At 39.8% G+C, this 26,868-nt stretch overlaps 1 protein-coding gene and 1 long non-coding RNA gene across 3 annotated transcripts in view; both read right to left on the bottom strand.

The window, feature by feature from the left end:
- The window catches only part of LOC109863284, a 51,508-nt gene extending 37,660 nt beyond the window's left edge, over positions 1-13,848 (bottom strand). Inside the window, exon 1 of the long non-coding RNA XR_002251313.1 lies at positions 13,640-13,848. This is a non-coding gene — a long non-coding RNA (uncharacterized LOC109863284). The remainder of the gene's footprint in view (positions 1-13,639) is intronic.
- The window catches only part of LOC109863273 (Kv channel-interacting protein 1), a 146,039-nt gene that overhangs the window by 67,008 nt on the left and 52,163 nt on the right, over positions 1-26,868 (bottom strand). The gene's annotated exons all lie outside the window — the stretch shown is intronic.

Below are 26,868 nucleotides of genomic sequence, written 5' to 3'. Positions count from 1 at the left end.
GCTTAAATTTCAGAAACTGTACAAACACGTAAAATTATTCTTTGTTTTGAGAGCTCGCTCGCTGAAATAATTCCGCGCGTATTCGAGAAAAAATATTTGTTAGCAAATCAATTGTACGAAGATTTACACAGCACATGGAATAAATTATTTATAAGTTCAACGATACCGATCGCGAGAAGATGTAATTCGTTAAATTCATTTTTACAATATAAACGCGACTTCAAAGTCAAACAACAGAAACCGCATTGTGCGACACATCAAATTCAATATATTGTAATTCCAATTACGAACTGCATGTTAAAATTCAACACTATTGTTAAGTCGAATTAGGTACATCATTGAGTAATGTAATCTACACACAGTGCAAATTAAACATTATAAATCAAACACATAACCTTATTAATAAATTCAAACTGTGATTTTAAGCCACAATAGTCGGTAATGCAACTATGCATACAATTACAAAGAGTATGAGTACGTAACAAAAAGCTGGTTATATTATTGTTGTAATATTAAAAATAATAAATATATGTTTTATAAACAATATTTTACTGTTTACGCGTAAGATTTTTATCTCAGTAAATTTACTTTGTTGAAAATTTCAGTCAATTACTTGACTCTTAAAACACTGTTATAAAAATAAAAGGGGAAAATTATTATTCTTAAAAACACCGCGAGAGAAGAGAAACGTCATTCCCGGTTCTGTCAATTAAGCAAAATTGATTGCTAATTTTATATGGGAACTGAAAGTAGAGCACGGCGCTAGAACGACACCTTCGTGGCGCTTGAATTTTCCCATAAGCCCGATAAATCGGAACGCTTTCAGAAGCCTGGTGGGAACGCGGCTCATCCGAGCTCCTTATAAATTCTCGACATTCACGGCGCGACGTTCGGGAAGAGGTCTGCGCAGAAGTCTTCTCCGAGTTTAGCTGCGCGGTTTTGCAGTTCGCATATGCAAGATTTTTCTTTCGTCCTATTACGTTGTCTGATATGACTATCTGTATGTGTTAGTGTGAGAGACAGGAGAAAAGAAAGAGAGAAAAGAAAGAATTTGCAAACTTTTGCTTTGTCTGGGCAATAAATTGCAGTGAAAGAGTTTAACCTCCCTCACCTGTGTTTTTGACGTAATATCACGCGCGTATTATTATTATAAGGGAGGTATTATTATTATAACGAAGCGTTACCGGCATAAAAAAAAAACAAGTAAGGGGTTAATTGCTGTCGGTTATTGCAATTTTAGCAACATCTCTCGCAATGAGCTACGTATATATTTCACATACAAATTACATTTAGATCCGCACAAAAGCAACGTAAAAAAGTTAATCTTAGATCACGTTTGAGCCGAGTTGCGCGCAGTTATTGATGCGTTGCTGCCCTCGAGGGTTAAGAAGAAGAAAGTATAAAGATGTGTGCAAAAACGACGTAGATATATATTTTATGTGTGTATGTGTGTGTGTGTTGGCTTCCACAATATGTATGTTCTTTTGAATGATGTTCACACGTTACGCCGTCGCTCACAGGACGACAGCTCCGTCCGCGTGAACAAAAGAACGGATATAAACCTGTGAAATCAATACCATTCGCACTCCCTCCTCCCTCCTCACTGTCGATACTAATTGTGTGTTACGCGGCGTACGGCACATCCTTTCGCGGTCATAAATTAGACCGATAATACACACAATCGCAGTGAATTAGCGTAGATTGGTCGTCGGTAGTTTCCGCGAACATCGCGATTCTCGCTAGTTTTTCATTTGCAACCGACGCGCGAATATACGGTATCGCGGGCGTTTCTGCATGTTGATGACGGTTTGTTTTTTTTTTTAGCGGCCGTAATAAAAACAGCATCTGTGAAAACTCACCCTCCGTTTCTCTCTCCTTCTTTCTCTTCCGTTTTTTATTTTGCACGCACAACAGCGCGAAGTTTAACGCGGCGAATAAACTTTCAAGTTACACGACCGCAACGCGCGTAAATCGTATTAATGTTACGAAAGCACTAACGCGCGTATACGAACGGAATATAATTTTGCTTATGCGCTTTGGATCAATATTGCGAATCGTTCCTAATGGAAACCATCGTTATTTTACACTACCTCCCAAGAGTTTATATTCGCAAAGTAAAATATTTATGCGTTTATCTCAGTGCGCGGTCATTAAAATCCGAACGCTCTCCTCCGTATTTTCACTCACCCGTTCTCGCTCGTCACCCAAAGGAATTTTGTGTTAAAAACATACACAAATATAAAAACGGATATCCAATAATTGCATGTATATATAAGTTCAAAAGGAAATTTATATTATTTTTTATTTTTATTTCACCGCGCGCACGTTGCATATTTGACGGCGAGGAATTTTTTCGATTGAAAAAAAAATAATTCAAATATCATCATTCTCGCGGATGCAATTAGAAAAATAATTACGCCTTCACAATTAATTGTAATCGTTTTTTCAGTATTTTAAAAATAAAAGACCTTCGGTCTGACGCAAGTGTTAGAAAAAATTCGTACGAGTTCAGAGTCAGAGTTTAAAATTAAAGCAATATGCAAACCGCATAGAACGAAACACATGGAAGAACAACAGAAATATATTCCCCTTCGAAGCCACAGACTTGTCTTTAGATTAACGGCAGTTGCTCCGTACTTTTAGATTTACAATCGCATTACTAATACTTGAATTTACAATCGCATTGTTAATAGGCGCGCCAAACCTTCTGGTTGGCGAAACAATTTCGATGTTCTCTCCCGTGCAGAACACGATTTGGGCGTGCGCGGTTCAGTATTTCACACGATATTCGAACGTCCCAAAAGTGTGTTGCAAAGTCCGAAGTTTTTTCTTGGATGGGGAACAGTGAAAAAAAAAAAAGTTGGATTACACGGTTGTCGCGCGCGCCAACCGACTGCGAGGACACGTAGCCTCCGCACATGTGCGCTTTTCTTCTTAACAAACGTTGTTATTCGGTCGAATTTACGACCAACGATACGCGATACTATACAGAAGAAGTCCAAATGTAGGACGAGAGTAGCTTAGAGCAACTTTTGCGATGTCTAAACTTGCGCAACAAAGGGATTTTCAATGTTCTTAGATACGACTTATTGTTTATCGTATACACGTAGTTACACCAAGGCTTTCCGCGAATCTTGTTAAGCAATTATTGAGCGAACGTAATTATAATTTTCGTGACATCAAACTCCTACGTGATTCTCACGTACGAATTTAATTATAGTTTTTATTCTCCAATTTTACACTAATTAGACCGGGTAATGCACATGTTGGATATGAGCCATTTCGAACACTTTCTATTGTTGATTTTAGAGATTCCGCACGCGATTGCACTTTGCAATTTTCCTAATTAAGTCAGGTGTTAACATCTTTTTTTCATTTCTGTTTTACTCGTGCAACTACTGCGTTTGTTTTTTTATGCAAAAAAGTTTGCTTTTTCTATACTTGTTTAAGAAACACTCTTATACACTTGGCCTTTATGTGAGTCTATCTGTTAATAAATAAATAAATAAATAAGTCAAAAGTCACACACACACACACAAGGAAAAGTGTTATTACATTTCTCTGTGCCTATTATAGTGTCGCGACCACCCGTTTTATTGTTACATCGAATATGCAACGTGTAACAACGAGAGAGACTGTGTCAACGAGTCGCGTTGAATCGACGGGTTTGACAGATGAGTTGAACTCGAGCTGTCACTGGCGTCAAGACGTGTGCTCGAGCTGCCTTTTTGGTCGTTACTTTCACTTTGCGTTTCGTTCAGAAGCGATATCGTTATTTCGTGTGAAAAATTCACACGGACCGGACGATACACATACAGTTTAAATTAAAGTCAAATAATCCGCCGATGAAAGTGGGTCGCTTGTGTCGAACAGAAGTTTTCCGAACGTTCGCAGAAGTTGCGAACGAATCAATCTTTATCGAGAGGTGGCGCGTTTGAAAAATAAGTCAAGAATATAGAAAGCCTTATTTAAGCCAATAAGTCCACTTTATCATAAGCAATTCAGAAAAGAGAAAGAGAGAGAGAGAGAGAAGATTTCAATTACGTTTTGCACTTAATTAAACCTTCGACTGCTGAAACGTCAAAATCTGCAGAAAGTTTCGCGCGAGCAAAAAAAAAAAAGAGGGAAGAAAAATATCATAAAACGCTCGCAATTCATCATTCTCTCAACGCGCGGAACCATTCGAAATTGACAGGGACCACGTGTAATATATCGCGCGAATTTACGCGGCCATTAAAAAAGTTTTAAGATTTATTAGCGCCTCGTCGAGCAGGAAAGTAGAATATAATTAATAGACGTCACCGGCGTGTTTAATACGCGCGAACCTGCAGCCGCTATCATCTTGAGTAACGCCTTTCCGATACGCGAACGTGACGCGACGCGGCGACGTATCACCGGACGACACCGATGCACCGCACGCGCGCGCAACTGCGCATTTATTTGCATAGTTTGGAAACATTTGTGTGTGCGCGCGCGAGCCGTTCCGATCTTAAATCGAACAATATATTTCTCCGGCTTATGAAAACTTTTCTCCGCTTCCCTCACGCTTTATCACACTCCTGTCCTCCCATCTCCTATCATCCCTCGCTCACCGACGGGATAGACCCTTATCTTTGTACTAAGTACGCGTTGGAATCCAGAAAACTTGTAACGCTCTTGTTTATCGCGTTTCCAAACTTCCTCGCTGGAATGTAACTCGCGCTTCTCTCTCCTCTCTCTCTCTCTTTCACTCTCTCTCTCCCATGCGTTTCGACAGAGTTTCCGTGAATAAGTATACGATTCTTCTTCTCTTCGCCGGAATCTTTAAGCCCGTCTTATACAACGGGACTTATTAGCGACCGGGATTATTGCGGTCGTTAAGTAAAACGGTGGAACCTGGGTGCGTTGATGTCTTGAAAGTAAAATTAATGGATCACGCTGAAAACGAAATTAAAACAACGGCGCTCTCGCAGGTAAACTCCTGGTTAACATTTGTTACTTCGAACGACAGCTGCTTGTTTGGAAAAATATCGCAAAAACGTAGAAACATCGCGACTAATGTTGCAATTTAAAATCTGTGTCAAGCTCGACGTATATTTGTTATTTTAACAAATAATCGAAATAAAGCTCTCCGTTGTTCGCCTGTGACAGAAATAGCCATGTCAAGATGTTTTTAATCAAGTTTTTTTTCAAATTACATTCAAAGAGAAAGAAATACGCAATGAAAATTTTTGTCCACAAGTTACAAATAAAAAAAACCATCCGATAGATTTTCGAGTTAAAATTTATTCAAACTGTTACGTGTTCATTAATTTGCACTTGAAAAATATTTCAAACAAGCGAAGTGTATAGCTCGTAATAGTCTTGTTATTTTCAATTAGAGCGTTTGCTGTCAAACTCTTTAAAGCGCGAAAACTGCGACCGGGGAATCGCGTTGTTATATTTTACATCGACAACGACGTTTGGCGACGAAAATTTATCGTCCTGTCGCTCATTGCGTGCGCCGTACATAATGTCGCGCTTATGTACGGGATTTCTTGCAATACACACGACGTGTACACCTACGCTCGCATGTTTGGGCAAATGCTTGCGTGCGCGCAATCAATCATACCCTTCTGCGGGATTCCGCGATAACATTGCCTCAATGAAATCTGCGGAAATCGCTTCCGGATATAGCGAGATTACATCTCCGCGCGCGCATATTTACAACCGACGACAATCTCGGCGTTGCGCTGAAGAAGCGTGAATTTTCGCCTTCAAATATACGCGAGAAAGTTACGACACAGATATTTAGGTGTTAAAAGTTGAGTGGTGAGGACCACCTGTTACATTATTTCCTATAGTGTGCGTGCGCGGACTTTAAATATTTTTTCATGATCTTTGTTCCGTGAAACGAAAGATTTATATTCATCTTATCATCCGTTTTCTTTCTTCCGACGTTTTACATCTCGCTCGGTATTTCTTGTCTCGGTTTGTAATATTTGTAATAAGTATATTTGACATATAATGTTTACGCTACAGTAAGATAAATAACGTAACATGTATAATTGCCGCTTCTCTCGTTAGCGTGAAAATTTAATATATCATTATTCGTGTCTTTGTTTTGAATTTTATATAATTCCGGAGAAATGAAAATTCTCTAAAGTTTAAATCTATACGTTAATTTGTAAATAAATAAAAGCGCGCGTATGTTACGCGAAAAGATGATTAATTGATGCTTTTGTTTAAATATACATCTGCGCGCGAGCGAGTTTTCGCGCGGAATATTTAGAGTCTCTCTCTTTCTCTCTCTGTGCACGACGTACGGAACGGTAATAATATATTTTTGCAGAAGCGGAAAATCACGACGTTATATCTCGCATGCAACGCGAGCGACGAAGAGATGTGAGAGCCGGCCGTTTCCTACGGCGGCAAAAAGAAATTACGTGCCAATTTGCAAGGTATAAATGTCACTGACGTAGACAAATGACGCGGACGTCCGGGGGAAGCGGAACACGCGCGGAAATATCATTCCCTCTTCTCTTGAAAGATTTCTCAGGGTCTCTCGACGGAGAGACGCTCGTGTGTAACAAACGGGGATTCATAAAGATCCGAGATATTGCCCTTAAATTTTCTCAGTTTGTGTGTGCGAGGGAAAATAAACCGAAGAGGATAAAGGAGAAAAAAAAAACGAAATCAAATTCAGAAACGCAACGAACGCGAACGAGAAGTTCACGCAGAAGCGTACTTATTATTATAATTGCATAAAACCGCCGAAGTGCCTCGTTTACACAGGTTTGATCACAGGTGGCGAACGAGATGCGCGTGAAACAGCCCGTTAAAGTGACGCTTAATCGGAAATATTAATGATGTGTACCAATACACCACAGACGGGTCCGATGAATATGCATATGTTACACGCTCGAATAGTCGTATTTCTCTCGGCGTTGATAATGCTTCCTGCAAATCCACCGAGATTTATGCACGCCGGTGATAATCCTCGAAAGATCGATAAAAAAAAAAAAAAAAAACAACAAATCCGCGCGCCGATATGGATGTACACTCACGCGGGATACTCCCGGATTTTTTTCTCGATCGATGACGAGATTACATGTTGAATAACGGGACGAGCGTAAATAATTGCCGGGTCTCCGCGCGACGCACCTGTTTATAATTAAACGCTGTTAATGTCCAAAAGCCCCGACGTTGGACATTATATAAATAATAAAACATAACGCGTCCATCTCCGGCAAGTAAAAACGAGAAACGCGTGGAGTCAGAAGGAAATAAACGGGAAAGAGCAAGCGGCGTTTTCGCCGAGAGAGAAAGAGAGAGAGAAGCGAGCGAATAAAATCTCTGCTCAGCAGTGGGGCTCACGTTTCCGTTGTGCTGCTTCCTCAATTTTGCTCTTTTGTCCCGATTCGTCCACTTTTTGTTTTATTTTCTTTCTTCCATTTACTGCCTCCGGTTTTGTCTCGCTATCACCGTCCTCCCGCACGTTGTTTCTATTTCTTATTGAGGCGGGTATCCCGAGCAGAATGGTCCACGAGAATCTCTTAAATCCTTAAGATCCTTCGGAAACTCGAACGGTCTTAACGACATCGCTCGAACACCGCGGCGATCGAGTCGGCGAATGTAACCAAACAAAGACCGTGGGAGATCAATAGATTCTCCCTCTCTGTTTCTCTCTTCGCTTTCTCTCTCTCTATCTTTGTGTTCTTGTTGACTAGCTACTAATTTCTGGAGCAAGCCGTGTACTTACGGTACGTTTCGCTGCAGCGAATTCACCGCCGCGAAATTCTCGCAGTCGTACCTCAAATGAACTTCTTACGAGCAACGAGAGCAAATGATGCGTCGCGGCGCGGAACGTTTTGCGCCCGCAAGTACGCGGACTTTTATGGATCATTTATCCAGAATAGCCGAGCGGTGCCGCGCTTTAGCGCGCGCATTTTTACTGTGCTTGTATTTCGTTATCTTCACTTTTACGACGCAGACGTCTGACGCGGACGTGTCCTCCATTATCTCGCTTGAATTTACGTCTTTCCATATGAAACGCCTTAATCGACAGTTGCGCGATACACCCATGCGAGAAGGACGAAATAAAGTTTCCACATACGTCACGTTGCGCTGTAAAAAAAATAAACATTTTAAGAAACGCGCTAACTTTCACTTAAAACCTTTATCTCGTTTATTTTCACATCTCTTGTATACCGAACAAAATGTGCTGTTTACATCGCGGAAACAATAACGCGGCTGAATGCACGCATCGGTCTGACCTTAAACACCGCGCGGGAGGGCGCACACAGAGAGTTTAATATATTAACGGATTCAGGAAATATAGGTGTATTATCGCGGTCTATTGTCGTTTCGTCGATCAATGACGTTTCGTGCCCAGAGTAACGAATTTTCATGCAAATTACGACAGTACGCGTAGTGACACGGCCCGACCGAATCAATAGGCATTAATTGAAATAGAAGCAAAGCCGATCGACGAGCTTGACGCGCTGTTGCATTATGCAACGCGCGACGAAGACATTTAATCGGCAAAATATAATATGCAAAGGGCGTAGTGTGCGCGCGCGCGAAAGAGATAAGGTCGTCGAAGGTCCGAAGAAAACTTGCGATTTTTTTCAACAAAAAAAAAAAAAATCTGACTTTCACCACCGTTTTATCGCGGGAAACCAGTTGGCGAACCTCTTTCGGAGAACTCTCTTGCTCTTTTTCAGGAAAACAAGATCATAAATTCGTCTCGGCGCGGCGTCCTCATCGAATAGCCCCATCCTAGATCTCGGCGCGAGTGTTATTAGGAGTAACAACCGAAGTAATAGCGTCCTTATTTCGCTCCAGAAGCGAGGTTGCTTTATACTCCCCCTCTTGTCGTTCTGCTGAAATTGAAATAGACGACGCCATGCGTCGAATATACGCGTTCGCGATTTTATTTTGCGAAATAAACCGCGATTGGTCGTATCATCGAGTAATTTCGTAAAAAAAATACACCGATATAAGTTTTGCGGTTTTCTGTCCTCGAATTAAGTTCGTAATATTCGATAAAAATATGCGTTTTGAATTTTGAGGAAACAAACAATTTCTGGAAACAGACACACACGGTTGCTCTTATTTCAAGTAGAACAATTAATGCGACATCTTCCTTCTCGGCTGTTGCGCCGTACGATGAAAGTTAACGAACATTCGAGATCTACATTTTATTGTATAACAATATCACATTATCCTTTCGAAGTTTTTTGTTAAAGAAGTTTAACCGGATACGTTCACGTGTGAGATACACGTAATGTAATTTATGTGCAATTTCAAGCTGCCCAACTTTCCCAATATAAAGCAAAATTTAATCAAAGTCGCACACATCGGAAGATGATAATGAAAAATGCTGTAGCACGCGCTGAGAGATCGATTCGGATGAAACGATATGTCTATTAAAATAGAATAAAATGAACTCGTTTCACAATACGCTTAAATTATAAGATAAAAACAATCCGCGTCGTCGAAAATAAAAGCTCGACAAGTGGTTATGTCTGATAGGACAGCACCACCTTCTTACACGCGCGATCGAAATAAGCTGCTTATTTAGTACAATAGTTTGAGTTAAGTGCGAGAGTTTCCATTCGCCACGGATGGTGAATCTCAATTCGACGTTTATTAATTCTGTAAATCTCATACACGGCAAAGTGGCTCATTTGCCTCGGTTAATTTCCAATCCTTCCGATATAACATTAAATTATTATTCCGGGTTATGTAATCCAAATTGATAACCCAAGAGAGAAACTTGAAAAGCGGCTCAGAGATTATCAATAACTCGAACCGACCATGTAAGCGTTACAGGCGGATATATATGTGTCTTTGTGTGTGTGTGTGTCTATATTCACTTAAAGAAAAAAAAGATATAAAAATAAAGGAGTGAATGAGGATAAGAAAAGATGAGAAAAAGTGAGAATGAGAAAATGAAAGGATGAATTTTGTGAAAATTTATATTAAACGAAAACAGAAGTCCAAGGATAGCGATAGTGTGTGTGTGTGTGTGAGAGTGTATGTGTGTTTAGTGTAAGTTAGTTTAGTTGGTAAAGTAGAATAAGTTTGCGAATAAAATAGAAAGTAAGGTAGAATATAAGCTAGTGGTTAGATTGTAAGTTCTGTTTGGAAAAAGATTGTAACTTCAAGAAAAACAATAAACGTATATCTATACATATCCGCCTGTATATACGTATAAACTTCACATAAGAGAAGCTATTAATTTACAATAAAATCCTTAAAAAAATTACTCGCCTATTTGGAACAATTTAGTAAAATGTTACAATACCATCTCTCTATTTTTTCCACTTGAGCCAAATTGCCTTTTATCCTGTAATAATATTACCTTAAAGAAAAAGTCTATAATATACTCATCATCTTTTTTTTAAGGCTTTCTAGAACATACTGTATTGTGTGAGTGCTTCTGGATGTTAAGATGAGATATGTGCACATCATATCTCGATGTGGTTTTATTTATTCCAGAAATTGCTCGCGGATTACCATCATGCTACATTCTTCATAAAAATTGAATTTCTCTTTGCCCCAGAGTAACGTCATTCGCATACCAAAGCGATTCGGGTCGCGCGATAATAATCCTTTTTTTTTTTTTGCGAGGAAATCAGTCTGAGGCAAAATAGCACATGGAAACTCGCAGAAAAAGAAGACGTCGCTTCGCGAATGATATACCATATATAGAGAAGAAGAAGGACTGTGAACAAATCCAGACTGCGCTATTAAAAATTAAATTTGCGGGCGGCCGCTTTCAGAAGCTGGCCCCGATCCGATTCGTTTCTCTCGTATCGATCCGTATCACAAGAAAATATAGGAATTAAGCATGGCAATCTCGTTAAGTGCGTCCATTCCCGAGACTTTGTTTCCCTCCCTCATTAGCTTGAAATTCTTAATCTAACTCCCGGGTTGATTACGCGAGCGATAAACAATTTCCGTCTTCGACTATCGGTTAAATATAGAGTACAACATGGGTATGTCAGTAAGAACCTTCTCTCTTGTTATCGTGTCCTACGGCAATTGAATTTCGATGCAAACAATAAAGTCTCCGAAGTCATCGAACTTCGCAGCGTGAGCTACTCTCTTTCTCTCTCGTTCGCTTTGTGGATCTCTTTCGATGCGCCAGAGAGAGCGAACGGAGGGACTCAATTAAGCCAGTCCAGTAGCGCAAAGGGAAGCACAATGAAGTGGAGAACAAGAGGGACTGCGCCGACAATTAAAATATTCGATCGGACGCGAGAAGGTATAAAGCTTAGCTTTGTCAACGGTGCATGAGTGAGTTATAACTTTTTCAATAATAACTGTCGATATATATATATGTTTGTTCTTTCTCTTTCTTTTTCTCCCTCTGTCTGATCCGCTACTGTTCGTGGTCTTTGACCAGAAAATCTTTCTTCTCTCAACTTTTTTTTTTTTTTTTTTTTTTTTTTTTTTTTTATTCAAGAAAGCGACGGCAACATCGGGAAAACGACTTCGTCGCGTCTCATCAGCAAACTTTCCATAAGTACAACGACGAGCTGCAAATTGCCAAGATAATTTTTTCCTATTTTTGGATTTTGTTTTTTTACATCGATTTGCAAACTTCGTGTCTTTTCAAATGGCGAACTTCATTCGGGCGAAGTTAGATGAATCAAGTTTAGACAGCAGGGAGATGAGCGGTTCGAAGCAGCTTCGAGAAAGTTTCGAGCTTACTCTTGCAATTGTGCTTGTCAACCGTCCATAAAATTACGTCCAGCGCGTATAAATAGAACCGAGATTGAACATGTTTACTTCAAATAAAATATCGATAAAGATTTTAAAGGATTAAAAACAAAAAAAAACTGTTTGTGTGTTACATTTGTACAGTTTTAAAGCTATGAACGTTGACAGTATGTCATTGTTCAACAAACTGCGAGAGTTCAACAAAGTTTAGGCGATTTGCAAAATAATTTCACTACAAACTGAAAAAATTGTTTGTAATATCGACGTATTCACTTCTCGCAAAAAAAGAAAAAAAGAAAAAGAGAGGGAGAGAGAATAAAAGATAAAATTCCTATACGCAAGATATGACATAGAGGGTGAGATTGATAGAGGACGTTTTCTGAGCCTATAAATCGAAAAAATTCGCAATTACATCGAAAATATCAGAGGAGTTGATTGATGACGCGTAATAACTATATTATTTCATTAATTTGGTGTGTGTATCTCGACGCCTTGAGTATAATGGAATGCTAATTCGAAATTTGTACACGAATCTTACTACGCTACTCGTATTTGATTTCGCAAATGGTCGGACTCTCCAATTAGCAAATGGATTTTCTGCAGCAAATACGAGTAAAGCTGTAAACTGACAGACCCTCCAACGCTAATGGGCGAACTAGCTCGTTAGTGATTTCCTCTTTCTCCGAATCATTGTCTGCTCGTAACAAGTCCAAACATTATGTCATTGCTGTTTTTGTTTCGCGCGCAAAACACGAACGAATAATTTATCAAAGAATTTCGATAATAATTTGTATATTACATATTCCGCGTGTGTATATGCGAAGGAAAAAGCATTTTCAGCGCAACATAAAATACGACTGAAATATTAAACAGAACGTTACTCACACCCAAACCCTAGAACGCAACTGATCGATTGTGAGTAAGCAACTTTTGTCAACATCGGGTTGTATTTCGTTTTTTATCACTTGCTTTTTTAGTTTCCACGATTATTGATATTTTCGTTCGATAAAAACGAACGAGTGGTTGTCTTATTGTTGTTACATGCAGCTAAATTAAATAAACAAAAAATAAAAGTTTTTTTAGTATTATCCCACAATGACTGTATATAAAAATATTCTCCTTATTTCGTTTTTCGTTTTTCCCTAAGGAATCAGGCTTTTGTCATTGTTAAAAATAATTGCGCGGTCGCGAGTCGAGACCGCAGCTCTTCACGTCGAAGAATTAATTTTTCGCGATGACTTTAATTCCTTAGAGAAGGAGGTAGAGAGAATTTTCTACACACAAGGGGCGCAAACATTCAACACGTACATATATTCGAATTAATAATTATTCCTACCTGACACAACTATAAATAAAAACAAAGTTTGCGCACAATTTTAAACCACAAAGTTAAAGTTCATGCGCTTAAAACTCCGAGAGTTTTATCAGATTTGTCGTAAACAAACAAAACTAAAAAAAAAAAACAAGAACTACTATTAAAACAAAGAAGGCGTATCTTGTTTCTTTCTCGCGAAGATAAAGTAAACCCGCCGGCTCTTCCATTAGCAGGATGAAACCTAGAGACGACGTGTGGCAATTGTAATTACGAGGGTAATTCTCGGGGCAACACACACCACACGAAACAGCAACGCGAGATTTCGACGAAGATGAAAAGGGAACGGATTATCGCGCTTTATCATGTGTCTTGTGATGAATTTTTCACTAATACGACGCAACATTTCCGACTTGTCACGCATCGAAGATAAACTCGACTCACCCGAGCGGCCGGTAACGAAGAAATATACTACTGGAAAAGTTTCGAAAGTTTTCTTTCGGATTTGTGTCAAGCAAAAGCTCGTCGCGCGTGGAAAACGTAACGCGCAAAAAAACAAAAAAAAAATTTAAAAAACACCATCTTCCGCTACGATCGGCTCGGATAAATACATGTCAAGTTAAATATCGTACTCACCAGTAATGTGCGATCGACGAAGGAAAATTCGAAGTGCGGAGTTTCTTCCGAGCCGATCCGACAGCGGAAATTCACACGGACCGACTTAACAAAAAAAATAAAACAAAGAAGAAGAAGAAGAAGAAAAAGAGAGAGAAAGACAGACCGGAGCGAGAAACGACGGAAGCTCCGTGGTCCTTAAACAAGACGTGTGTGCGTGTGATTGCGTATCGGGGCGCGGACTGAGCGAGCCGAGAGCGTCTCCGGTTTGTCCCACCCTACCGGTCTCTTCTCAAACCATCCCCTACTCCCTTTCTCTCTCTCTCCACTCTCGACCGCCCCTCGCGCGTTCTCCCACCTCCGTCGTCGAAGCTCTAAAGCTCTCCCAGACCCCCACACCCCCGGACACACTTCCAGTACCGTCCATCAGCGCCAACGCCCTTGCGCACTAGGAACGTCTGCGAAGCGTGGCACTACCGGTCCTTTGGCATTCGACACCTCGAATCGCGTCTCCCTCGGATTCTGGATACGCGTTTTCACCTGCCGCATCTCCCTTCCCTTCTCCCCGTCACGTCGGCATCTGTTACTTCTATCGTGTATTTTCTTTTTTCGGTATGTGTTTTGTTCTAAATTTGATCCCGCTACCCTTGGCCACGAAGCGCGCTCATCGAAAGCCGGATCTCATAGCGTGGCGTAACAGTAGACGCAATATGCGTGAGGGTGGACGCGTCTCCACGTACACACGCCGCTACTACCGCTGCTATTTGCCCGCGAAACCGCCACGACATCGATCCGCAATTTGAATCACGTGGCGAAAATTTTTGCAGTTTCAAACGCTTTAAAACGTCCAATTTTTGGGAACGAATTTGGCTTACAATTAATGCGCGACTAGAACTAACATTCGAACGATGATATTTTTTACGGAGCACGTAATGTAATATGCAAATTGAAAACGCACAGACGGCGACTTAACCTTTGGAAAATCTTTTAAGTGAATTTACTCGTTCAATTACGAAATTTAAATGCGAATGTGGGATAATCTCGCGAGAGTAAAATCAACGCTGGCTTTTAAAATATAAGTTTGTTAATTATATCGTATCATACGATTAAAAAAAAATATATATATATAAGTATATGATTTACATATTTAAATATATGATTTGCACCAAAACATCTGTGTGATGTAATATTACGGTCAAAAGTTCACTCTCTCTCTACTTTTTCTTTTTATGCACAAATTTACTTTATCTCTCGTTTTTTCAATAATTTAACAGCGTCACCGAATGTTTGCGGCTTTATTCTTCACACGTATTCTCGAGTTTGGTTTATCTGTAATATTGAAAAGATGGAATTGTGGCAAATTCGATCATTCTTAATCAACTTGCAAATACCAACTTACTGCACTCTCTCTCTCTCTCTCTCTCTCTCTCTCTCTCTCTCTCTCTTTCTCTCGCTTTTTCTTTCTCTTTGCTTTTAGTCGCTCCAAACGTTTTACTATTTCAGTGCAATGCCAGTTTTGATCTAACTTACCTCTGTCAACTCGACCTCGGTTCTCCACTTCAATTTTGTCCTTGATCCATCTCTGAAAATCAACCGCAATTTCCATCCATTTCATCCTTTCTATTTTCTCAGTAAACATCTACACGTGCGTGAACGGTTAAAAAATAAATATTATCTCTAAACGCAAAGATGCTGCGCTTTTTTTTTATGCCGCCGTGTTGATGTTTTTCGATGCTGAATTAATTATCGCAAATTTGCGTTTATTTTCTCTCTGTGTTTGCGACCGCGCAATAAATTCCATGATAATTTTTTCATCGAAAGAATAAATAATAAATTATCGCAACCTTTGCCTCCTCCTGAAAAAAATAGAAAAATAGAAAACAAGCAGCAGTTCTCGATCTTATACATCGTCGGAAGAAATTTTGGGAAACGCGTGTGCGCGTTTAGTCTCTCTTCAAAAATTACCGATAGTTACGGTGTGCTACTGGTGATTCAGAGTTAGTGGAATGTCGAAGACGAGAGAGGAACAGGAGGAGGAGAACAGAGGGAAGAGAAGAGAATAAAATGTCTCCACTCGAGAGCGACTCGAGCTGTATTACCTTGAGAAGAGGGATAAGGGAAAAGGGTTTGGAAAGATCTTATCTCGATCGCCGATCTCACTAAATCGAACTTATCATCGCAATAAACTATAACTCTGCAAACGTTGAGGTGTTATCCCTCGTGATATATGTACGCATTAAATGGAAAAGATATCTTCTTCTCTTCTCCCGAGATATCGAATTTTAACTCGAGCCGATCGATGCGCTAAGTGGGTGGTCGTACACACTTTCTTTTACATCACACGTTTTCGCAGCAAATTCCGTTCAATCGTAAAAATTAAGGATAAGTCCTTCTCTCTGTCGTTAGATATTTTCCCCCGACAAGAAGAGAGATCCTTCGACATTTCTAAGCTGCAGGTATAGAAATTCGATTTCCAAGACGGTCCATTAAAGCGGTTAACGAAGAACGGTTTCCAATAACGATTTCAGACCTCACTCGAGACCAGCGCCGCCTCTCCTTTCCTAAGCTGGTATAAGAGCTGGGATCAATGATGATTCTTCTCGAATCACAATCAGCCGCGAAGTGCGCTCTTTGCTACACAATCTTCCTCGATCATAACAGCTCGCATCATCGATCGAAATAGAAGCAACTACTGAAAACAGTAACACTTGCCTTTTTCTATACATTTGCATGTTTTTTTTTCGTCGAAAAATCTGTGTATTAAAATACAGCCGATATCGGTGACTTTATTGGCGCCAGAAAAAATTTCTCTTTCCAGTTTTTTTTTTTCAGTTTCAGGAAATAAATAAAAATCGCGCACGCGCGGCTATATCTGGCGAATAAGGCGGATGAGGGATTCAAAGCCCGACTCGTAAATTTTGGCAACCGTTGCAACAGTTGAAGTGTGAGCTGGCACATTGTCAAAAATCACTGTGAGAGAGCGTCTACTTTGGCGAGCTGTCACACAAACGCTACGCCCGATAACGAGCCAGCGTTTGACATTTTGTTCTTTCGAACGATAAAACTTGTCAACGACAACAAGCAATGTGATATTATTGTCGCTATCTAGCAGGTCGTTTCGGATACTTTTCAATCGCCACTCGTAAATATTAAGTGATAATTAAAATCACGATGTTTCTGCAGTCTCCGTTTATTGACGTTTACAAACGTCATATATTCCAACTGAAGATAATTAAAAAACATAAACGACACATTTTTTAAAATGTTTTGCACAAAAACCAGTTTTTCTTTCGTTAAAATTGTTTTTTTTTTTTTTTGAACAAATTAGAAGAGAGACAACTGTAAATATTGTAATCTCTTCAAAATTAACTTTTGATATTTACAACATCGAAGTTACACACGCAGATATAAGAAGAAGAGCTCGTGTATAAATAATTTCTTTGTTTGCGTTCGATAAAGTCGGTTATTCGGCAAGATAAGATTGTGAAAATTCTAAGCGGATCTTTGCCGCGTATATTACGCGACCGTTCTCGTGTTAATCAATTTTAAGAATCTCGAAGAAGCAAGAGAACCGACTATTACACGCGCGCTTGTTTTGTTGTTGCGGGCTAAAACGTAAATGTGATGTTTGCATTTTTATATACAAGATACACCTCAGAGCTTATATTTTTCTAGCGAAAAGTAGAGTGCACTTTGCGCCGTCTGAGGATAGCGTCTGAGATGCATACGCGTATTCGCGGCGGCACTTTGCATCCAGCAGCCTGACTGGGAATTGAGTTTTGACATAATACGGCTTGGTGTATACTCTCGGGCGCTTCTTTTTTTGTCAAGACGCGGAGGTTAAGTAAAATTCGTTAAGAAAAATAACACGCGTCGCGTTTTTGCGCTTTACAGAAGTGCGAGCGGAAAAACGTAAAGATGCGAGAGACGGTTAAATTAGTTTTACATTAAGCTAATGATATATAATACACACAAGAGCGCGAACGAGAGAAAGAGAGAGAGAGACGAAGAGATTAGTTTACTATAAAACTATACTAAAGTCACGTGTTGTTTTTCCTCTCCTCTTTGTCACGTGACCTTACTTTAGTCGCGTGTCTTGAAAAACGTGACTAAGTAAGGTCACGTGACTTTAGTCACGTTTTGTTTTTCCTCTCCTCTCTGTCACGTGATCTTACTTTAGTCACGTTTTTTTGAAGACACGTGACTAAAGGAAAGTTTTTTCACTCCTTCCTCTCTTTATTTTTCGAGTATATAATATAACACACAAAAGCGCGAAGAAAAATGAGAAACGGATCGCACGCACAAACGTTTCAAGTTACATTCTGTCTGAAAGCTCGGAAGCATTTTCACGGAGAGAGCATCTCACACGCGAGTAATTGGACGTAAAACGCAGGTAAAGTCCGTGTCGCGCGACTATCCGGTATTCTTAAACGCGTGAAATAAAATCCACTCGCAACTGTCGTTCTCTCCCCGCATCGCTATCGTAATTGCGTTACGACATTTACATCGTTAACGAGACGCGCTTCGAAATCGCGCTAGATGCTCAAAGGTAATCTCCTTAAAATGGCAACGAGAGAGAGAGAGAGAGGAAATTCGCGATCAAGTCGAAGACTCTAGTTAGACTCTAGTTTGTATAATCTTCTTTCCCCGCCAGTGCCCCGATGTCTTTTACAATCCAATAAGCGACAGTAAGCTACTTTATGTTGACGACGGCAACTTTTGATACACTTTCATTTGTACAAAAAAGTATTTTGGTCATAGAGATGTATTTTCTTAAAGGTCACGTGTCGGATCTCTGATTTTAGAAATAGTCGCGTCGGATGTATGGACGTCCCAATGACCAGAAAAAATATCACTGGCCGAACATTTATTGAAGAAATAATTATAAAAAAATATTTGCGTAGAGTCAAAAAATAATAATTAAAAATATATTTTAAAAATTACTTCAAACGTTGAGAAATGTTACGATTAATATTTACATATCTAATAATCTGTTATTTAATATAAATGTTTTTAATGTAAATGTTCGGTTATTCGCGTACATATATCCGGTCATGGGGTCGTTTACCTCATCACCCCAGCGGCGTGAAAGTGAAAGCCGTTTTCTATGTTTTTTTATACGTTTTTTATTTTTTATCTGTTTATTATTTTCATAAACAATGACAAAATCTGTAAATCAAAAACTGTCGTTGAATAGTAATAGCAATCCTTAACATGATACAATATTAATAATAACAATGATTTTGAAACTGGTGCAATATATACTCCACGCGACTATTCATGTCCCCAAATTAGGACGCGACTACTCTCTCGAGTCGCAACCGAACAATTCTTCGAGAGAGAAAGAGAGAGAGAGAGAGATGAGAAATTGCATCACGCTACTGTACACATATATCATCGTGTGTCTAACGATACTGAAATTCAAACGAGACGAGAAACGCGGCTCGGTATTCCGGAAGTTAGTTAAAGAATTGTCGGAACGTTGGGCGTGCGAGGAATAAAACTCGTTCGTTACACGAGTGGAAAACGACGAGGTCGAAGAAAGGGCAAAGAACGTGGAGAATCACGGGAAATTGCTGCCCTGTAAGAAAGACCGGCGGCACTTTCGCGGCATTTGGAATCAAGGAAAACCCCCTCGTCCCTCGTAGTGCCGATAGAACTCGAAATGAGAGTAAGCGCGCACGAACTCTTCTTCCGTGTAAAACACACGTCAACCCAATAAAGAAGATATCACGCCGTGAGGATAACTCCGCGAAAAAAAAGTAAAGTAACATTCTTCCTGATTTCTCTTCACTTCGCCAATTTCAAAAAAAATTCTTCGCACTTTGCGCAGCGAAATGAGATTGTCGTCGTTTGCACGTGGATTAACTTAAATTCTGCTCGAGAGATCGCACGGCCATCTCTCTAAGAACTTAGAGACGTAAGACGAAAATTTTCTGCTTACAACATGGTTACGATATTTTAGGGTAAATAGAAAGAGAGAGAAAGAGGAGAGAGAGAGAAAAAGAGAAAAAGAAAGAAAGTACCAACGGTTCATCATATTTTCACCCGGGTTCCCGCAAAAATAATTCTACCGTGCAACTTTCCGCCACGGTGACCTTCTTTGCTCATTTTATTTGTAGCTCTCTCTCATTGCATTTAACCGCAGGCCTCCGGCTCTTTCGCGCATACAACGTGAAAATGCGAAGTGACGGGATTTTCGAGCGATGAGACGCGTATTTCCCGAATTCACTTCCGGTAATCGCAATTCCATTTCGCTTCGAGAAATGTCAACGAGATACGAGCGAACTCTATAAAAGTCGATTAAATGGCCGACGTAAATATTTGCAAAAATTGAGAATAATAAAAACATCCTCTTTATACAAAATATATTTCATTTTGTCAAATTGGCAAATATATATATATATATATATGTATATTTTCGTCGCTCGGACGAAATAAACGGTGAATGGGTTATAAACACGTCGCGCTAAAAAATATGAAAATTAAATTCGCGCGTTCTATCGTTATACAAACTAAATTCAACGTGAGATAAAAGTATTCATTTTTGTTCGTTGGGTGAGATCATCGATGCGCGGCTTTTACGCGCCGTGTGCCGCGTATATATCCTTTTATTTTAAATATTCAGAGTTACATTATATATTCGCGTCAATGCACTCACTGCGGACAATGGAAGAAGCGTGACGCGAAATTTTAACTGCGATCATCCGTCCGCTTTATGATATTCCGTAATGTTATAAGCTGGCTTGATGTTGCGTAATGCGCGGAGCATTATGTTGAGCGCAATTTGAACGAATTCAAACAAATTTCAATTTTACGAGACATTCCCCCGGCTATTGTTTCAACATTAGGCGTCCCGCGTGTCTGAGACGACCGGGTCTGAAACTTCGCCGTTTTAGCGAAATCCATTCTCTCGCCCATTCGGCCGCTAATTTGCATCTCTTCGTGCCCCGAAAGAACCTTCGTAACACAAAGCCTGAGAACAAAAAATCTGAGAAAAAAAAAGAAGAAAAAAAAAAAAGAACGCAACCGAAAGTTTGCGACACGGCTTTTTAGAAACGACGCGCTTTACCTCCATCATTTCGTAGTTTGCCGCATTATTCTCTGGAAAACACGTAAACTTTTCTGATAGCGAGGATCTCTTTTCAACGACCGTCACTTCTCCTTTACACGCGCTGCCGAACTGAAGTCGCTTTCCCCATCCGATCCGGAGTTTCTTTCATCCGATGTGATGTTTTGTATGCCGCGGCGTACCGTTACGCGCGCGTCCGGTATTCTTAGAACGTGTCTAGCAAGTTCGTCCCGATTACCGATGGGAAAAGAACGCGGAAAATTGAGTTCGCGCAGAGCGCCATTTACCGATCTTGGGAAATTTCGTATCTCTCAACTCGCGCGGGCGATCGAAGTTGAGTCGTTTCTCGGGACAGTCCTCTTTTCTTCTCCGTTGGCGCCGAACTTTTGGGCGAGAGAAAAAACAAAAAATACACTGTAACATACCGTAAGAAAAGTCGGCAAAGACTGAGAGACGAGTTATCGCGCAGTTAAAAAGTTTAAAACACTTCCCACGTAGCCATCGATCTCTGAACTGTGCTCCTCGCGCGTCCGTCAACTTCTCGCTTTCTGTTCTAATGAAGCTTCTCAACTGTTTCCATATCGTCGGATCCGAGTTGTTGAGCGGGGCAAATCCGTTGTTAAATATGCAGACAGGTTTAATACATTAATTAACCGAGAAATTAAGTTTCCTTAATGAAATAACTCCGTTATTAATTAGCTCAAGAGCGACTATGTGTATAAAGATGAGCAGAGAAAGAAAGTTAAGCCGGATTATTGGGAAAGTTTTCTTTCTTCCTTTCTCACGTGGTACAAAATTTATAAATAAAAAAACAACAAATATTTAAATAAAAAGAGTATATTATCGCGAGTATTTGAATACGTTTGCAGTTGTTCAATATTTATGCTATGTGCGATGTTTATGTATATTGCTTTACGTGTGCTATCTTTTTGCGAAATTGCGCCAAGTTTGCATTGACGTCATGAGATTCGGACCATTACGTATCTTTTCAGATTGCTGCCTAGTGGCTCGTTTTAATATTGTAGCTATCGATATGGCTACGTATATTACAGCGTGTAATCCGGAGCGCAATTGCTGTGCACAACATATACGTGTGTATGCGCAACGGTGCTGTGTGTGTTTACGTACCCGAGCATTGTGGGACCAACGCAGGTGGAGGTCGGTTAGAAATGTGCAAGCTCGCAATAACCGGAGGGAAGGAGGAAAAGGACTGCTAAGTATATTGATCAGTTCGAGAGATATAAGCACATTGTCGAAAATAATATCGAGAGCACGATGCAAATTTGACAGGAAGTTGAAAAACTACTATCGTCTTCGATACATCGCGATTCCTTTCACCGCGATGGATAAGAAGGAAGGATCCCAGATGGAGAGCGGGAGATTAATCTGGGAAAACACGTGATGCGGGAAATTGCCTGCGCATGAAACGAAATCGGCGCGTGCTGTTGATCCGTTCGTGAATATAAACAATCTCGTACACAGTGGATTTCCGCGTCCTCTGTGTCGAGCATCGCATAAATATGTCCAGCTGTCGCGTACTACCATAGCCCGACCGTGGCCAGGACGTAACATCAATATTCGCGCGCATTTTACAGCGCGCGTCTTCTGCTCTTATTAATATTCGGTGGACATATCCTTCAAACTGAGCGAGTGGGTCTCGCTCTGACCCGTGTTCTACCGAATATCAAAAAGTCGCTTCGCGTGCACACAAATATATATATATATTACTCAAATATACTAAAATTAGTTTTTTAATTTCTTGAAATATATTTTATTATTATTTAAATATATATTTAGTTGAGGTTGTACAAGTTAATGAATCGAGTGTGACCAACGAAGGGTTAAAAATCGTATCGTAAATTCTCCAAAGGAAAAACGATGCGTCTCTAAATCATAATTGTCTCCCAATGAATACGTAGCAAAAGTTATATAACGTATTTTTCAATATAGTCGTTAACGTCGGAAAAGTGCGGCGCAAGCAGCAGCAATACATGTCACTGTCGCGACCGAGAGCGAGAACTTAATAGACCTGCCAGCGCCCGCGGATAATGCAGAATACATAGACGCGCGGGTCTATTTTATCGCGTCGGAAACAATAGCTGCCGTAAAACAAGAAAAAGTGAAAAGAACACAAAACCGATTTCTGATTGAACAAAGCGATACCCGGAATCGAACACTTATCGCGTTCCGCCAAAACAAAATTTTTGCAACACACACCTCTGTTATCGCTCGCCGCTGTGGAAGTTGAACCGTTTGAAAAGAGCGAAAAGATTATCAGATCCCTCATCGAGAAAATCTCGGATCTCTTAGTATCTCTTTATTGCGATATCGAGATCACAATCGCGCGCGACAAAAGCGGCGATGCTTCGCGCATTGCGAGACACGGTGTACTTAATAAATCAGCGAGATGAAAACAGCGCGCAGTATGTTCGCGTATTCTCCCGTATAATCGATCAGTGCAAATCGGATCAACGGCACGAATCACGTTCTGTCCGTTTGTGATTTGATTTTCGAGTGAATGAAAAAATCACTGGCAATCTCTTCGCGTCTCACTCTCTCTCGCGTCGGAAAAAAAGCTGTGGAATTCACAAAACAATTTTCCTCTCTCCCATGCATTTACATTTACAAAAAATTGAATATTTTTACGCAGAAAGTTTAGAGTTCATTTACGGTCATTTATCCGTCAGTTTGAATGCAAATTGGTTTTCACACAATACGTTACTATCGAACGAACTATTTTCTAAAACTTTTCGCATTTATTGTTTGAAAGAGAGAGAGAAAGAAGGAGAGAGAGAAAGAGACGGAAATTACTAGCGCGGAATTTTTGGCGCAGCCGGATGTGCATTCCGCCAGAATATTATATTTTATAACGCTTCAAAGCGTCTTTGATCAAAGAGGACATCACGGCGAGTGGCGCAATTGTTGAACACACACGTAATCGCCCAGAGCGCATAGAACTTATTAGATTCCCGTTTTGGACAGGTACCAAGGTACTTCGCTCTTTCCCGTTTATCGCGCGCAATACTCGTCCTCTGTTCCATATTGCGATTACTACGCGAGCCAAACGTGACCGCACATGTCCTCCGTGACAACTATTGTCCGAAAATTTAACACCGTGTTGAAAAATATTGCGAACAATGCGTTCGTATTTAATAATTTGTGACTCGGGTCACTCGAGAACTGATGAATGTTAGTATAAGTTATACGTAACTAAACGTATTTAAATAATAAAATAAATATGTTTTAAAAAATTAAAAAAATACATTTAGTTAAGTAGCTATGCTTGTGTACACGGAGCGATTTTTTTAATTATTCAGAATATAGGTCAGAAGTGACTCAGCCACAGTTCTCCGAGGGTTAAGATGCCGTTATTGCGAGAAACGAGCAAGAATTTACATTCCCCTACAGCACAAAATATATTGCTGGAACGTTGCAAGAATACTACAATATTTTTACAAAAAAAAAAAAATTAAAGAAACATTACGAATAATTGTCACAAATTTAAATTTAGAACGTTGTCGCATTTCGAGTCCGCCATTTTGAATTTTGTAAATCTGATACCAAATAAAATCGGCGACTCTTTAATATAAGTTTTAATATTATAAAGTCTCTATCAATATATTTAGTTCACTTCTGTATTCTTCCTCGTGAAAACTTATAATAGTAGGGAAGTGGCCAATTCGAGGCAATAACCAGATCTTCGTTTATTGACACGAAGATCTGGTTATTGCCTCGAATTGGCCACTTCCCTACTATTATTTAGTTTACTGTCATCGATAAAAAAATTTGGAAACCAATTTGCCTTCTATCTGTAATACTTTCACGAATATAGCTCGAAATCGTCAATTTTATATGGGCTACTTCATCCCATTTATCTCGAAACCCTGACGCGATAATTTGAACCTGACGAAGCAATTTCTGCGGTCAGATTCGTATTCAGGGCGCAAAATTCTCAAGCAAAACAAAATCTCGCAGATCATCTGTGTTATTAACGACACTATTATTAAAATTCCAGATTCCACATATGTCCACTTTGTTGATCAAAGATAATGGAAAATAAATGATCGAACAATCATTTGAAACATAAATTGCTGACCTTTCAAAAAATAATCCACAGTCACAGTGGTGGAAAACATTGCTCTAGTTTGATCTTATCTAAAACATTGTTTTCGTTCATTCGAGCTAACATTCAGATATTCGAACGAGAATTGTTTTCTCGTCAAAACTGCGCACGGTGAACAGAAAATAGCGCAGCGACGCGACGATCTTTTTTTTATTGATACAACTCGAGTTGTCTCAGCGGGTAATATCGTGGATTTCGTTTGATCAAATCGCCGTATACGAAGCAGGTGTTGCGCGTGTAGAGATTTAATCCGTTAATTTCGATGCAAATGCCAGGAGCAGAAAACAAGGGGGAGAGCTCGCAACTGTCTGCTCGTTCGCGAAACTGACGCTCGCTCGCGACGATGACGCCTATATCGATGCAGATTTGTTCACTGGCTGGAAACGAACAAATGAATGATTCGCGTGTAAGAAATTCCCTCTCGAACGGTAAAAGGCAAAGTTGCGCGAGAAGTTAGTAAATTGAAATTTCCAAGCCATAGAACCAGATAAATTTAATTTGGTCGTTTCTCACGGAACGAAATCCGATACCGAGAGTTTCCTCGCAAGATCCTAAAATATGACGGAGAAACATGGTGTGATTCTACCTTTTAATAAGCTTCTTACGAACTCGCGAAGAACTAAATACCACTTCCAAGTATATAAGTAAATATCGCTAAGTACTCGTCACGTTACATAGTCTTGAGGAAATAATATTGATATTTAATGTTACTATTGGGTATTTTAAATAAATGTGCGTTTCTTTATTAGAAAATATCCGCAAGTTCCGCAAGTTTCGAGTAACCCGATAAATCACAAAACACGCCGGTGAAGCACGACGTGTACGTAAGACGTGAGGATTATCTATGATTACAAGAATGAAGTTCCGCAGCTCCGCTTATGTGGAATACAGACCTGATCGCTTATTCTATATATACTGGAAGGTATAATTCGATGCCGAATACGCCGAAACAGCACTTGCGCGTCCGCCGTCGTAGATGAACGACAGGATAGATAGCGGCGCGTTCCGTCCATAGATTTGGCAGATTCCCAAAGTTGTGGACCGGTCGAATTTGCCGACAGCGAAGAGCCGGAGAGGACCGAGTGGTACGAATCGAGTAAAGGAAGAGTCCCGTTAATGCGATAGCAGAGCAGTCGGATTGGCATGTGCGGTAACAGCGCATATGTCTCCACACAGACATCTCTGTGTAGAGATATGACAGTTATAGTAACTCGTACTATGAAACTTCGCCTTTGGTGGTGAAGGGAAGGGAGAAAGTTTATGGCTGACGCGTGCAGCCGGGAAATCTCGAAGCACACAGCAGCTTTCTACGCTCTGCTTTAATCTCACTCGATCCCGCGATTTTAGTCGTTCTGCTTGTAATCACAATTTGAAAAACTTGAAAAACCCGCATATCAATCTCCGATAACGCGTTTCCGTTCTGAGATAACATTTTGAAGTAAAATATTTTCGTTATACTTCACGTAGTTCAATATTGTCAAATTATTTTTATGAAAAAAATTATAGAAAAATGTAATTGCGTCCAAGTTTACACATAATATGGAAATACGTATCTATTTATATGCAACAACTATATCTGTAAATTTTGGATACTTTGCATTATTTAGATAATTTACATTTACATATATCACTTGGTTCATCAAATCTGCAAATCTGCTGAGTTCGAACATCGAGGAACATTCCGCAAATGTCGCGTTTCCTATATAAAAAAGGGCATTTGGACCGAGAAGCGCGCGTTTGGAGTCAAATATATCGCATCTATTGTTGCCTCTTTTCCGCGTTGCCGATTAGTTGGTTGATTGATCGAGTCGAATCGAATCGGTAAGATCGAGAGAGTAATTAATGAAAAGTGATTTTGAGACAGTTCGTCGTATATGTAGAGAACATTAAAAACGTAACTAAAGTCACGTGACAGAAAAGAGTAGAAAAACAACACGTGAAAATAACGTGACTGTGTGTAATTTATATTATATATAACATTAAATAATACATATTATACATATAATTTATTATGTATTTATAATATTATACTTTATATTATATTATATGTATTAT

This window comes from Pseudomyrmex gracilis, unplaced genomic scaffold (genome assembly GCF_002006095.1).
Source record: "Pseudomyrmex gracilis isolate BER0280 unplaced genomic scaffold, ASM200609v1 scaffold_11, whole genome shotgun sequence".
In the NCBI taxonomy this organism is placed as follows: Eukaryota; Metazoa; Arthropoda; class Insecta; order Hymenoptera; family Formicidae; genus Pseudomyrmex; species Pseudomyrmex gracilis.
This window is presented reverse-complemented; position numbering and strand designations above follow the sequence as displayed.